Genomic DNA, 14,599 nt, shown 5'->3' on the forward strand with positions numbered 1-14,599 from the left:
GGACGAGAAGCTAACACTTGCAAACTATATGCAAATCTGTTCCTATTGCCCAACGGCCCCAAATCTTTTAAGTATCTGGCAACAGCCCCATGGTATAGTCCCATCCTAACCTGCTGCTTGTAAGTTGCTTGGAAAGGGTGGTGGAGCAAAGGTGTTCCTTGAGTCCAAAAGCAAGGATTTCCCCGGAACCCATCAATTAATTGCAGTATTGCACAAAAACAACAACACCCCAAGCCCTGCAGTTTAGTAAGAGGTTAAATATACCTCTCCTGCCAGCCTGGGATATAGTCGAAGATTGCAACAGGAGAATAATTTCTACGTGTCATCACAAGGTTGTTTGCAACGTGGGAGGCTGAAACTATCCTGCCCTCTGGGTTTGGGAAGAAACATGTCGGCAGGTCAGGCTCCTCAGGACTCAACCATCAACCTGACAACAGAGGCATTTGCAAGGTCATGCCATGCCACCAGCAATTCGCACAACCATCTGTTTAATAATAATAATAATAATAATAATAATAATAATAATATTTTATAACAGTGGTACCTCAGGTTACATACGCTTCAGGTTACAGACTCCGCTAACCCAGAAATAGTGCTTCAGGTTAAGAACTTTGCTTCAGGATGAGAACAGAAATCGCACAGCGGCAGTGCAGCTACAGCAGGAGGCCCCATTAGCTAAAGTGGTGCTTCAGGTTAAGAACAGTTTCAGGTTAAGAACAGACCTCCGGAACAAATTAAGTACTTAACCCAAGGTACCACTGTATTTATACCCCTCCCATCTGGCTGGGTTTCCCCAGCCACTCTGGGCGGCTTCCAACAAAGTATTAAAATACTGTAGTCTGTTAAACATTAAAAGCTTCCCAAAAGAGGGCTGCTTTCAGATGTCTTCTAAAAGTCTGGTGGTTGTTTTTCTCTTTGACATCTGCTGGAAGGGCGTTCCACAGGGCGGGCGCCACTAGCGAGAAGGCCCTCTGCCTGGTTCCCTGTAACTTGGCTTCTTGCAATGAGGGAACCACCAAAAAGCCCTCGGCACTGGACCTCAGTGTCCGGGCTGAACGATGGGGGTGGAGACGCTCCTTCAGGTATACTGGACCGAGGCCGTTTAGGGCTTTGAAGGTCAGCACCAAGACTTTGAATTGTGCTCAGAAACGTACTGGGAGCCAATGTAGGTCTTTCAAGACTGGTGTTATGTTGTCTCGGATGAATGAGCCTGACCTCCGGAAAGCTACTTTATATTGAGTCAGAACAACAGTCCACCAAGCTCAGTATTGTCTACACTGACCGGCAGAGGTTCTCTAGGGTTTCAGGCAGAGGACAAGACCAGCCCTAATCTGGAGCGGCCATTGGGGCTTGAACCCGAGACCTTCTGCCTGCAAAGCAGATGCATCTGACTTATGCTGAGTCAGGCCCACCTAGATCAATACTGCCTGCACTGACTGGTAGCAGATCTCCACGGTTTCCAGACAAGGGACCTTTCCAGTTTCAATCCTTCTCACAATAATCCATTATAAACTGGTCACACCTGGGGGAGCCTTAGTCAGGCTCAGCCGGCCTGTGGTTTCTGACAGCTCACTAGGGATGGTCTTTCTATTTCCACACCCAGGAGTAGCAGCTTGAAACAGAGGAGGAAAAACTGCTATTCCCAGGAAGGTGAATTCTAGGCCCAAAACCACATGTAGGATAGATGCAGTTGTGTGTCCTTGTTTCTCAGTTTGAACCTTTTCCCATGGTCCTGTATGTAATAATAATAATAATAATAATAATAATAATAATAATAATAATAATAATTTTTCTATATACCCTGCCCTCCTTGGCCAGAGCTGGGCTCAGGGCGGCTAACACCAATAAAATCACAGCAAAAACATAATGGGGGGGGGGAGGACCAATTTAAAATACAGGTTAAAATGCAATTTAAAATGCAGGAAAAGTAGCCAATAGATCAAGACCATAAGGGGAGGGCAACATAAGGGTCAGACTGAGTCCAAACCAAAGGCCAGGAGGAACAGCTCTGTCAAGTCCCGCAGGGTCCTGGTCTCTTGTGAGAGCGTTCCACCAAGTCGGGGCCAGTACTGAAAAGGCCCTGGCCCTAGTTGAGACCAATCTAACCACCTTGCGACCTTGGACCTCCAAAATGTTGTCATTTGTGGACCTTAAGGTCCTCTGAGGGGCATACCAGGAGAGGCAGTCCCGTAGGTACATGGGTCCTATGTATTGCAACATAGAAAGCTGCCTACTGTATGAAGCTACTTGCTGTGTGTTCTGATTCTTTGGGTGGTTCCTGATGGGGTGAAACTGAATTAAATCGGGGTGGGGGTTAAATATGGCTTTGCATTTTGATGACAAATATATTGCGTAGGTGAGAGGGGTGGGTGAGAGGGACGCAGGTGGTGCTGTGGTTTAAACCACAGAGCCTAGGACTTGCTGATCAGAAGGTTGGCGGTTCGAATCCCCGCAATGGGGTGAGCTCCCGTTGCTCGGTCCCTGCTCCTGCCAACCTAGCAGTTCAAAAGCACATCAAAGTGCAAGTAGATAAATAGGTACAGCTCCGGCGGGAAGGTAAATGGCATTTCCGTGCGCTGCTCTGGTTCGCCAGAAGCGGCTTAGTCATGCTGGCCACATGACCCGGAAGCTGTACGCCGGCTCCCTCGGCCAGTAAAGCGAGATGAGCGCCGCAACCCCAGAGTCGGTCACGACTGGACCTAATGGTCAGGGGTCCCTTTACCTTTATATTGCGTGGACAGACATTGCTAAAAGCAATGAAGGGTTGAGAAGTCCTGATCCCACAATAAACACCCACCTCAAAGAACCCTCTGTGTTCTACTAGCGTGGTGGGGTTTGCATGATGAGGTCGAGGTTCAAATGTTCGCTTAGCCATGAAGGTCAGGCAGATGCACCACTGCTCAGCCAACTCTACCTCGCAGGATCAGTGTTGGGATGAAATGAGAAGCTGACGGAACAGTTCTGCAGAACAGCAAATCCTTCGTCACAGTCCAATGACAGCTTGCCAGAGTTCCTGAGGAGGAGCCACGCCACCTGTGGGGTTTAGGCATGTCCTAGGATGACTCAAGAGCCTAACCTGCACGGCGCCTGGCAAACCAAATATGGAAGAGGAAGTCCCAAAAGTGATGAGAAAAGGGAAACCACAGAAGCTCAGATCCAAGCACAGGCTGTTCAGGAAAAGATTGAGCAACCCGGCAACGTAGTGGAGAAGTCAGGACAAGAAATAATAATAATTAATAATAATAATAATAATAATAATAATAATAATAATAATTTATACCCTGCCCATCTGGCTGAGTTTCCCTAGCCACTCTGGGCGGCTTCCAACAAAACACTAAAAGACAATAACCTATTAAACATTAAAAGCTTCCCTAGCTGCCGCATTCTGGATTAATTGCAGTTTCCGGATCACCTTCAAAGGTAGCCCCACGTAGAGTGCATTGCAGTAGTCCAAGCTTGAAAAGCACCGTTTCTGCTTCCTGTTCATTTACTCAAGCACATGTCCCACCCTGTCCCAGAGGCTCGAGGTGAACAGCAAAACATCTATTATGAAAACAGAAATTAAACCCATCCTATACCCTACGAGGCTGCTCTAGGCTCCTTTAGAAAGAAGGACAGGATATCATTAATGTTATGGGACGAATGATGAAAGTGGGACCTGCAGTAAAGTTTGGTGGACTTTGGGCTCTCCAATTCCAGCAGCGCTCTGTGGGACACGAAAATGTGGCACCTCCCGCCTTTTGCACTCCATTCCACAGCATTGTTGGGGTGCCCCCGGCAGTGTGGCCCTCCTTGAGGTCAAACCGGTCAAGCTACCCTGAAACCGCCTCTGCAAAGTGCTCCTGATCAGGGTTCCAGCCAGCCACATCAGGAAGCTCCATTCCATACTTCCACCCTCCTGGTTTTCCACCTCCCCTGCCTTCCCAACAATGAGACCCATTTGGCTAAGTCTGCTCGCGTATGTGTTTGCACAAAGTTTTGGGGAGGTTAGACACAGGTTTTTTTGGGGAACATCTGTTCTTATTTGTTTGCAGGGAGGTTATATGACAGGGCATCAAGCAAGCCTTATCCCAAACTTTGTATTTCCTTTTCACTTTTCTTAACGGCAGAAATGGATTTGTTGAGCAAAGGCACGAAATCAACTCTTAATTATGCAACCTGAGTTTGTTAGTATGTGATTGTATCACACCTGAAAACGCACACACATCCCTTTTAGCGGGATCTATCTATCATCTATCTATCTATCTATCTTTCCTTTCTTCCTTTATTTCTTCTGCAAATATTGGTGCTTTCCTGAGGCTGCTGATTCCTCTCTCTTGCTGCAGAAGCGGGGATGGCGAGGCTTACGAGTGACACACATTATTGCCTTTCTGCTTTTCTGAAACCAAAACAGTTCAAAAGCAAAACAGCAACTCCTTGTTATGCAGATTAAAAAATGCCGATGAAATTAATCACCTCTATTTCAATCTGGGAACCGAAAAGCCTTCTGACCATAAGAGCTAATCACCAAATCATTTATTGGGAATGGAAATTCCACTGTTGGTGTTTTACAGCTCCTATTTTGGAAATGTGATGTTTGTTGGGTTTTTTGCCAAAAAATTTTTAAATAAAAGCACAGAAGTCAGATGACCATCTGTCAGGAATTTTAAAGCTGTGTTTCCTAAATCACAGTAGGTTGGACTTGAATGTGTGGAGAAAAGAATCGGGGAGGGGGGTTCATTCACAAAGAGACCCCACATGTGTGGCGTTATTGTGCTTCCCCTCCACAATATTGGTATCCCCCATACTCTTCCCTCATAAAAAAACCCAAAGTACCTAGCCCTCATGGTTGAAATATTTCTGTTGAGAAACACTAGTGAAATAGCCTGGCTCCCTTCGGTCCCAGGCAGGACTTGTGCAAGTTAATTATCACTTTCTTGAGCACGTTTGTTCTTCCCACCCATGGCATGAGCTCTTCCTGGGCTCCCCTGATAACAAGTTTAACTGGTTGAGAGGCCTTGAGGTGGAGGCTATTCTGGGCAGAGGACACACAAGAGAATTGGTTGTGGGGTGTTCGTCGCTGTGGTATTGAACCTTCCCGGGTTGTGCAAGGGAAGGAGAAAGGCGTGGTGAATTTTTTTCCCCATTAATGAAATACATTATTACTACGTCTACATGGCACTTTTTGGAGCGACATAGGCAGGATTTTTTAAAAAAAAGGAGACGGAAAAAGCAGTAGGCGCTTCCAGTCTGAGGGCTGGGATGACAGCCGAGGACAGAGAGAAAAGCAAAGATAGCAACTATTCTGAGCAGATACGGTGGTGAGGTCTGAATATTCATTTCAGCTGGAGACAGAAGGGGCGGGTGCCCTTTGGCAGCGGCGTAGCGTGGGTTGTCAGCACCCAGGGCAAGGCAAGTAATTTGCGCCCCCTAACCCAGGTCAAGGCAAGTAATTTGCGCCCCCTAACCCGGGGCAAGGCAAGTAATTTGCGCCCCTAACCCCTAACCTGCCGCCGCTGCCAGCTTCTTCTTGCTGCTGCCTGGGCTGGTCGGGTGTGGTTCTCTCCCGCGCTCAGCGCTGCGCTGGGCGGCCGCTGCACTGTCCCTCCCCCAGATAGTCCCTCCCTCGCTCTCTCTCCGCTCCGCTCCGCACCGCAACGCACGCCTGGCACCCTCCCCCTCCACAGTGGGCGACGACCCGGCAGCTCAGATCGGATTCGCACAGCCAGCCCTGCAGTGAGAGAGAGTGAGTGAGCCAGGTGGGGGCAGAGAGCTGCGAGTGCGAGCGCGCCCCCCCAAATGTTGCGCCCGGTGTGGCTGGCCCCCCCTGCACCCCCCACGCTACACCACTGCCCTTTGGGACTGGTGGGGAGGAAGGCAGGGAGTCCATAGAGTGGGTGGAGCCAGAGCCAATGAGAGGCGGAGCCAAGGAAATAGTTTTTGCCTTGGTCTTAGAGCCTGCCAAGTTCTACAAGCGTGGCCTGCCCGCTCGTGAGACAAAGCGAGGCAGTTGCCTCAGGCGGCAGCAAGAGCTGCTCAACGGAGGAACAGTCTCCCTTGGAAGGCGAAGGGCTCTCCTTCCATGGAGATATTTAAGCAGAGATTGGATGGCCGTCTGTCATGCATGCTTTAGCTGAGATTCCTGCATTGCAGGGGTTGGACAAGACAACCCCTTCCAACTCAATATTTTTATCCATTTCTTGCTTATCATCTGGGGTTTGGGCTGGGTGTTCATCAGTACGCAGATGACACCCAGCTCCACCTCTCTCTTAAATCAGAACCAGTGAAGGCGGTGAAGGTCCTGTGTGAGTGCCTGGAGGCGGTTGGAGGATGGATGGTGGCTAACAGATTGGGGTTGAATCCTGACAAGACAGAAGTACTGATTTGGGGGGACAGGGGGTGGGTGGGTGTGGAGGACTCCCTGGTCCTGAATGGAGTAACTGTGCCCCTGAAGGAAAAGGTGCGCAGCCTGGGAGTCATTTTGGACTCACAGTTGTCCATGGAGGTGCAGCTCAATTCTGTGTCCAGGGCAGTTTATCAGCTCCATCTGGTATGCAAGCTGAGACCCTACCTGCCCAAAAGCTGTCTTGCCAGAGTGGTGCATGCTCTAGTTATCTCCCGCTTGGACTACTGCAATGTGCTCTACCTGGGGCTACCTTTGAAGGTGACCTGGAAACTGCAATTAATCCAGAATGTGGCAGTTAGACTGGTGACTGGGAGAGGCCACTGGGACCACATAACATACTGGCTCTCAGTACGTTTCCGAGCACAATTCAAAGTGTTGGTGCTGATGGCCTCGGTCCAGTATACCTGAAGGAGCGTCTCCACCTCCATCATCCAGCCTGGACACTGAGGTCCATCTCCGAGGGCCTTCTGGCGGTTCCCTCACTGCGAGAAGTGAGGTTACAGGGACCCAGACAGAGAGCCTTCTCGGTAGTGGTGCCTGCCCTGTGGAACGCCCTCCCTTCAGATGTGAAGGAAATAAGCAGCTATCTTATCTTTAAAAGACATCTGAAGGCAGCCCTGTTTAGGGAAGTTTTAAATATTTAATGCTGTATTGTTTTTAACACTCGATTGGAAGCCGCCCAGAGTGGCTGGTGAAACTCAGCCAGATGGGCGGGGTATAAATAATAAATTATTATTATTATTATTATTATTATTATTATTCAAGTGACTGGCCCTCATGATCATCAGTAGAGGCTTCCCATCTTCTCCCCAACTCCCCCCTGCCTTCAAGGCGCATCTCTTGCAATGTGTTTGCAGAGGCTCAGAGCAGATCTAATCTACAGAGGAGGCAGAGCAGAAGTTTCTGATGAGCCATTCCAGAGACACCTCTAAACTTTCCGCACCCTCAGCGCCTTTGGGTGCAGCTTGCATTTCCGTGCCTCCCACGTCTTTTCCTTATTTTGCAAACACCGTGTCTTCAAACAGGGTGAGCCAAGGTGCTAAATAAATCCTGAAATTATAAGATGATTAAAAACAGCATGCACCGTTTAAATATAGACGCGGGGTTTGCAAAATAAAGACGTCTGTGCAAATGTGGTCCCTGTGCTGAATCAAGGATTAAACTCCTAGTTCTGGTTGGCGCAGTGGGGATTCTGCCAAATGGTGTGTTCTCATGGGCTCATGGGAGTTGTAGTCCAAACCATCTGGAGGGCACCAGGTTGGCAAAGGTGCCCGCCCTAGGTGCCAGGCAGGAAGATACTCCAAGGAAGACGATTTGCCCAGAAAACAGAGTCCCAAGCTACCACAACATCCAACTGCCGAAAGGAGGTACTTTGGCCTTCATTGTGTTTGACTACTCTGTGCTGTCCAAGAGCCGTCCTGACTCCTGTTCTTTTTCGTGCAAACAGAGAGGTATCATTCAAATTCGGTGCCGGGAAATCGCAAACTGCTGCCTTCCAAACAAAGGCTGTTAATCAGTAACACTGATTCTTTTTTTAAGTGTTTGTCTCAGCATCCATTTCCTAGGTTTGAAAGCTCTTTTCTGATCTTGACTTGCATTTCTTTGAATTTTTGAAGTTGGGATGTCCAGGGAAGCAGCACCAATGTTCTGGATGGAGAAAACTCAAGCAAATGGACCGACAGCTTCGGTTATTAAATTCATGGGGAACAAATTCAGAGGTCTACCGATACCTTTTAGCTATGAAAGTTCAAGACTTATTACACTGACTGTGTAAAGGCATTTTATTATTATTATTATTATTAAGTTGTCAAAAACTCTTGTTAATTTGTTAAGGAAACTCCATGTGCAGAAGCAGTCTACCACTGGGAATAGGGTGCTGCAGGCAAACAAAAGGGGAAGGCTGTTGCCTTCATTTCCCTGCTTGTAAAAGTAAAGGGACCCCTGACCATTAGGTCCAGTCGTGGCCGACTCTGGGGTTGCGGCGCTCATCTCGCTTTACTGGCTGAGGGAGCCGGCGTACAGCTTCCAGGTCATGTGGCCAGCGTGATAAAGCCGCTTCTGGCAAACCAGAGCAGCGCACAGAAAAGCCGTTTACCTTCCCGCTGCAGTGGTACCTATTTATCTACTTGCACTTTGACATGCTTTCGAACTGCTAGGTTGGCAGGAGCAGGGACCGAGCAACGGGAGCTCACCCGGGATTCGAACCGCCGACCTTCTGATCAGCAAGTCCTGATCAGCATGTCCCTTCCCTGCTTGTGTCCTTCCCTAAATACTTGGGAGTAGGGGTTAAGTTAGATCCCTGGAGTCCTCACAATGCATTCATTGAGCATTCACCCTGCTTTGCTTGTAGGGAGGTTAGATGATGCTGTGTCAAAGCCAGTATTATCCTGCACTTTCCAGTATATCATTTTCCCTCACTGCTAAAAAGCCTGATCCTCTGGGGGAATCGGGTTTGTTGTGCAAGCGCGCCAAACCAACCACAATTGCGCAAGCCTGAATTTCCCAGCGTGCCACGGGATCTCACCCAAAAATAGCAAGAAAGTCTGGAAGCTCCAGGGGGGGCAGATTGGGGGCTGTTTCAGGATGGAGGGAGGGAAGAGGCCTCCACACACCCAACTCTGCTATCAGATAGAAGAATGTTGGAACTAAAAAGAGAGAGAGGTCACCACCTATTACATCAGGGAGGTTTTGGCTTCAAGGAGTATCTGAGAATGTTTGACCACAGTCAAATAATGCGTGAGGAACGGGTCATATTTCGTCAGCCAACTGCCTGGAATTACTGCAAATAACAGGACGGGCAGCAGGCAGTTTTTGTTAGATTCCCTAATTACAATGGGCCTAAGTGAGTCATGCCTGTTAATTTCAATGAGCCTACTCTGATTATGAGTAATGCTGGATGCAACCCATTAGCTCTAATTCTCCCTGCCTCGTGCTTAGGCTCCTTCTCATGGTTTTCAGGGGATCTCAGAGCAAAGGATCACAAAATTGTAGAGTTGGAGGGGAACCCACGAGTCATCTAGCCCAACCCTCTGCAATGCAGGAATAAATCAGATTCAGGGGTGGTAGCACGGTTCACCAGCCTATTTTCACAGCTCTTTTTTTCTATTTTCTTGGCACCCTGGATGTCAGAACATAAGAAGCGCCTGCAGGATCAGGCCAATTGCATCCTGTTCGCACAGGAACCGCCAACCAGATGCCTATATGAAACATGCAAGCAGGATTTGAACACAAGACCGCGGAGTACCAGCAACCAGAAACATTTCTGCCTCCAACCGTGCAGGCAGGGCCTAGCCATGGTGGCTAGTGGCCACTGAGAGCCCTCTCCTCCATGAATTTGTCCAATCCAGCCAACTAGGCTGGTGGTTATCATTGCCTGCTGTGGGAGGGAGTTCCACAGGTTAACTACACACTGCGTGAAGAAGTCCTTTCTTTTATCTGCCCTGAACCTCCCAACTTTCAGCTTCCTTGCATGTCCAGGAATTCTAGTGTTGCGAGATACGGAGAAAAGCATTTCTGACCACTTTCTCCAAGACATCCTGCTTCACCCAGAAGCACAAGGCACAAACAGACTGTCCCCTTACCCGGTGCCATAGCTACAGGAGAGGGCCAGCTGGGGTTTTTGCCCTGGGTGAAAAAAGGCGCCATTGAGGATCCCAGCCTGTGTGTGTGCACACTAATAATAATAATAATAATAATAATAATAATAATAATAATAATAATTTATTATTTATACTCTACCCATCTGGCTGGGTTTCCCCAGCCACTCTGGGTGGCTTCCAACAGAATATTAAAATACAATAAGCTATTAAACATTAAAAGCTTCCCTGAACAGGGCTGCCTTCAGATGTCTTCTAAAAGTCTGATAGTTGTCTTTCTCTTTGACATCTGGTGGGAGGGCATTCCACAGGGAGGGCGCCACCACCGAGAAGGCCCTCTGCCTGGTTCCCTGTAACTTGGCTTCTCGCAATGACGGAACCGCCAGAAGGCCCTCGGCGCTGGACCTCAGTGTCCGGGTAGAACGATGGGGGTGGAGACGCTCCTTCGGGTATACTGGACCGAGGCCGTTTAGGGCTTTAAAGGTCAGCACCAAATGTATTTGAGGGTTGCCCCTGCCCTGACTCACCAGGTGCCATCCTGTGCCATTGAGACACTACTAGGCTCCACCCCGGTCTCAGTTGGCCCCACCCCTAAGCTCCCCGGCTCCGCCCACTGCATCTCAGGCAAACTGGCAACCATACGTTTGCTCTGTGTGGGTTGACCATATTGTACTTCCTATTATATATGCAATGTATGATTCTCTCCTAGATCAACCCCACCACAGCAGGGTGCTCTGCATGTTGCCCTCTTTGAGAAAATCCCTTTGCAGGCTCCCCGCTGCTGCTGCTCCAACTCCACAAGCCACCCGCCGGCAGTGCAATTCCATGCATGCTTACTCGGAAGTCGTTTTCACTGTTCTCAATAGGCCTACACCCTGGAAGTTTACGCTTGCAGCTTTGGTGTAATCACGCAGCATCCAGTTCAACTATGGAACTCCTTGCCACAGGAGCCAGTGACGGCCAGTGAGATTAGGATGCTGAACTAGATACGCCATTGGCCTGATCCGGCCGTCTTGTCTTACGCTCTTATATGGATTTGATAATAACAGTGCTGCTCAGCAATTATTCCTCTGTCCCACATCTGCCCGGCTTATCCTAATTATAGTGTGGCTCAAGAAAAGCACCTCTGAGGTGCATCATGCCAGAACTGCTGGCTTGTGTTAAAACAACAACAACAACCATCTTTATAAAGCAACGTAGGTGACTTTAAACAGTGAGCCAAGTTACACGGCTAAAACAAGCGAAGAAGCAAATGTTCCCTCCCTCAGGAGGTTCCTCTTTTAGGAACCTACAAGATCTATGGTGTGAAAGAGGAAACAACACACTTCTGGAATCAGTAATGCTCAGTTAATAAGCAAAACCTGCAGAGCCTCTCATATTTTTTGGACAAAGAAAGGAAACAAGCCCTCGTTTTTGGGATCCGTTGGCCAGCACCCCTCTAGCTAATTAACGCTGCAAATTTGCGCCACTGCAGAATATATTTCCTTATCTATTGGGGAAAGTCCGTTTTTAAACTTTTTTATAGGTTTTATTGCAGTAAACCGCTGTGATTTAAAAAATAAATAAATCATACAGAGGTATACAAATATTTTTATACACAATAAATAAAACTCGGCTCACACATTCAAACACCACAGCATTTTAAGCTTCAGAGTGTGTGCCTCTACGCAACATGCACTAGTAATAATGTCTTCAGGGTTTCATTAATCAGTAAAGCAGAATTTTTAGATCCGGTACGAAAGGGAAGACGGTGGTATTTCACCAATTATATCGACTCAGAGGTGGTGACAGAGAGGGACTCCTTTGCAGGTCAAAAAGGACACACTCTGGTGCCCCAACACACAACCTCGCCTCGTGGGAAATAACCCTGGGAAATGTCTATTCCTTTCTTCCAATATTCACCTTTGAGGCTTCCCCAGTCCATATCCGGCTGTCCCTAAATAAACCAAACTGCGTGCCTTTGCTTTGGAAAATGCAAGCAATTAAAACAGAACAAAATAAGGCTAGACGTCTAGAGCTGCCCTAAAGGATACGGAGCCAGTGCCTTGCTTGGTCTCTCCTTCCGAGCAGGGTCTCTTGGCCAGAGAGATCTTTCCCAGCCTGTTCACTGGAGGTGATGAATAGCGACCCTGGGAACGACCTCCTACCGGCGGAGCGCACTCCACCACTAAAGAAAGCGCCTGCGCTATATCTGTTGAATTTCTGCCTGCCGCGCCGCAGCTGAAGCCCTGCGAGAGATGTATTTTTTGGGGTGGGGTGGGGGCGTGGACTGGGGAAGCAGGAGCCTTGCTCAAAAGAACCATCTGGCTTCGAGCCTCTTGGGACAGCTGCCCTTCCGGTCTCCTTCCCCTCCCCAGATTATACCTCGTTCTCAAAAATGATCAACCAGAGAGAGAGAGAAAGAGAGTCCTCCAAGGGCTGGCATTTTACCTGTCCCAGGTGAGGCTCTTGGATTCCAGATAACCGACCGACCAGCCAGCCAGCCAGGAGCTCCCCAGTAATAAACTGCTCTCTTCGGTGCAGGCGCGCGTTAAACTTAGCCAGCTGACCTGAGGGCTCAGGTAACCTCATTGCACAACTTCCTGTTTACACTCACCTGGGAAATTTCCCTTCCTGTTTTTTTTCTCTCTCTCTCTCTCTCTCTCTCTCTCTCTCTCTCTCTCTCTCTCTCTCTCTCTCCACCCGCCTAGGAGCAGCAAAAAATCCGCGCATGGGGGAACCAACTGGCCGCCAGTTCCCACGAGCCAGTGCGCAAGGGGCGGCCCCACTTGGCATAGCCAAGCTCACCTGGACTCAGCTTCCCTGGAATGCGCCCTGCGCCCTGCGGGGATGCGCGCCCCCCTGGGGTCAAAGGGGGTGGACTTTGGACGAGGCTTCCCGGGATGGGGGAGTGTGGGGAGGTCCCCGCCAGCTGATCTGCCGGGCGCGCCCGCCTCGTTCTCCTGCTGATGCGTTCAGACAAGCTGAACATTAAAAGACAGACGGCCTGACCCCCCGCCTCTCCCCACCTCCGCCTCCTGCTCCCTCTTTGCCCTGGGCGGATTGCGAAGCGTGACCTAGAAAGAGAGAGGAGGAAGGCAGATCCCGGGCGCAGCAAGGAATGGCCCCTCCGACATCCATCCCCCGGGATCTGGGGAGAGGCAGACGTCCGGAAAGCCGGGCGGGCTAATGGAAAGCGCGCGTGGCCTTTGCGCGCAGCGGAGCGAAAGGCAAGCTGGTTGCAGCGCCTAGGAAGTGAGCCCTAGTCAGTTCAGCGGATGGGCGCTATTATTATTATTACATTTGTCAGTCGCTTTCTCTTACCCAGGGCAACCCAAAGCAACTTCCAGCCAACCACAGAGACATTAAAATCAATGAGGGTAAAAAAAATGAAAGGAAATAATCACACCAACTTCTAACAGGCTTAATTAATAGGATTCTTATTAGAGTATATTGCTAGTATATTGATCTGAGTTATTTGCTGCATTTATAGCTTGACTTTCCTCCAAGGAGTTCAAAGTGGCATAAAAAGGTAAAGGGACCCCTGACCATTAGGTCCAGTCATGGCCGACTCTGGGGTTGCGGCGCTCATCTCGCTTTATTGGCCGAGGGAGCCAGCGTACAGCTTCCGGGTCATGTGGCTAGTGGTTATTATTTTGCTTATTTTATTTATATCCTGCCTGTTCCCTGGACTGGGGCTCAAGGCGGCTTACGCACATTAAAAACGAGATGAATAATATGCAGTAAAAGATGGTCATTAGAAAATAATTAAACAGTTACAGAATTAAGATAGAAACAAACCTGTTGAATTGCAGATAATAAAAGCCCTATTTAAAAGTCCTTTTCTTGCAAGAGCCCCCAAAGCCTGCAGGAATAATTCTTCACCTCCCGGCAGAAGAAGCCAGTCTAGCTCCTCTAGGAAGGAGGTTCCAAGGGCTAAAGACCATGAATTGGCATGGCCAGGAAAGCCAGGAGGCTCAAAAGAGTCACTGAGGGTTAGTGCAAACAATACAAGGGTTGATGGGCTGAGGGTTGGGCTAGATGACCTTTGGGGGTCCCTTCCAACTCTACAATTCTAATAATATATTAGAATTCTAATAATATATTACAATTTTAATAACATCATAGTTTTATGTTGCCAACTGCCCTGTGATCCCTTGGGATTCTTCAACATCAACTTTGTTGGACTGGTCATGTTGTGCAGATGCCTAATTATCGTCTTCCAAAGCAACTACTCTATTCCAAACTTAAAAATGGAAAGCGTAATGCTGGTGGTCAACAAAAGAGGTTTAAAGACTCTCTCAAGGCAATTTTTTAAAAAATGTAGTATAAACACTGACAACTGGGAAACACTGGCCTGCGAGCTCTCCAGTTGGAGAACAGCCTTTACCAAAGGTGTCATGGGCTTTGAAGACACTCGAACTCAGGAAGCAAGGGAGAAACATGCTAAGAGGAAGGCACGCTTGGCAAACCCTCACCTTGATTAACTCCCTCCTGGAAACCAACGTCCCCACTGTGGAAGGACGTGTGGATCCAGAATTGGCCTCCACAGTCACTTACAATCTCACTGTTAAGACTGTGTTCATGGAAGACAATCCTACTCAGCTACGGTCTTGATAGACCTACATTGGCTCCCAGT

General features: G+C 48.7%; 2 protein-coding genes across 3 annotated transcripts in view; one reads left to right on the forward strand and one right to left on the reverse strand.

The window, feature by feature from the left end:
• The window catches only part of FAM110A (family with sequence similarity 110 member A), a 29,729-nt gene extending 17,189 nt beyond the window's left edge, over nucleotides 1–12,540 (reverse strand). The window contains exon 1 of the mRNA XM_081868017.1: nucleotides 12,412–12,540. The gene's annotated coding sequence lies outside the window, so the exon portion shown is untranslated. The remainder of the gene's footprint in view (nucleotides 1–12,411) is intronic.
• Nucleotides 1–14,599, forward strand: part of RSPO4 (R-spondin 4) — a 263,645-nt gene that overhangs the window by 150,038 nt on the left and 99,008 nt on the right. The window lies entirely within an intron of this gene.

The sequence above is a fragment of the Podarcis erhardii genome, assembly GCF_964252035.2.
Source record: "Podarcis erhardii genome assembly, chromosome: 6".
Lineage (NCBI taxonomy): Eukaryota > Metazoa > Chordata > Lepidosauria > Squamata > Lacertidae > Podarcis > Podarcis erhardii.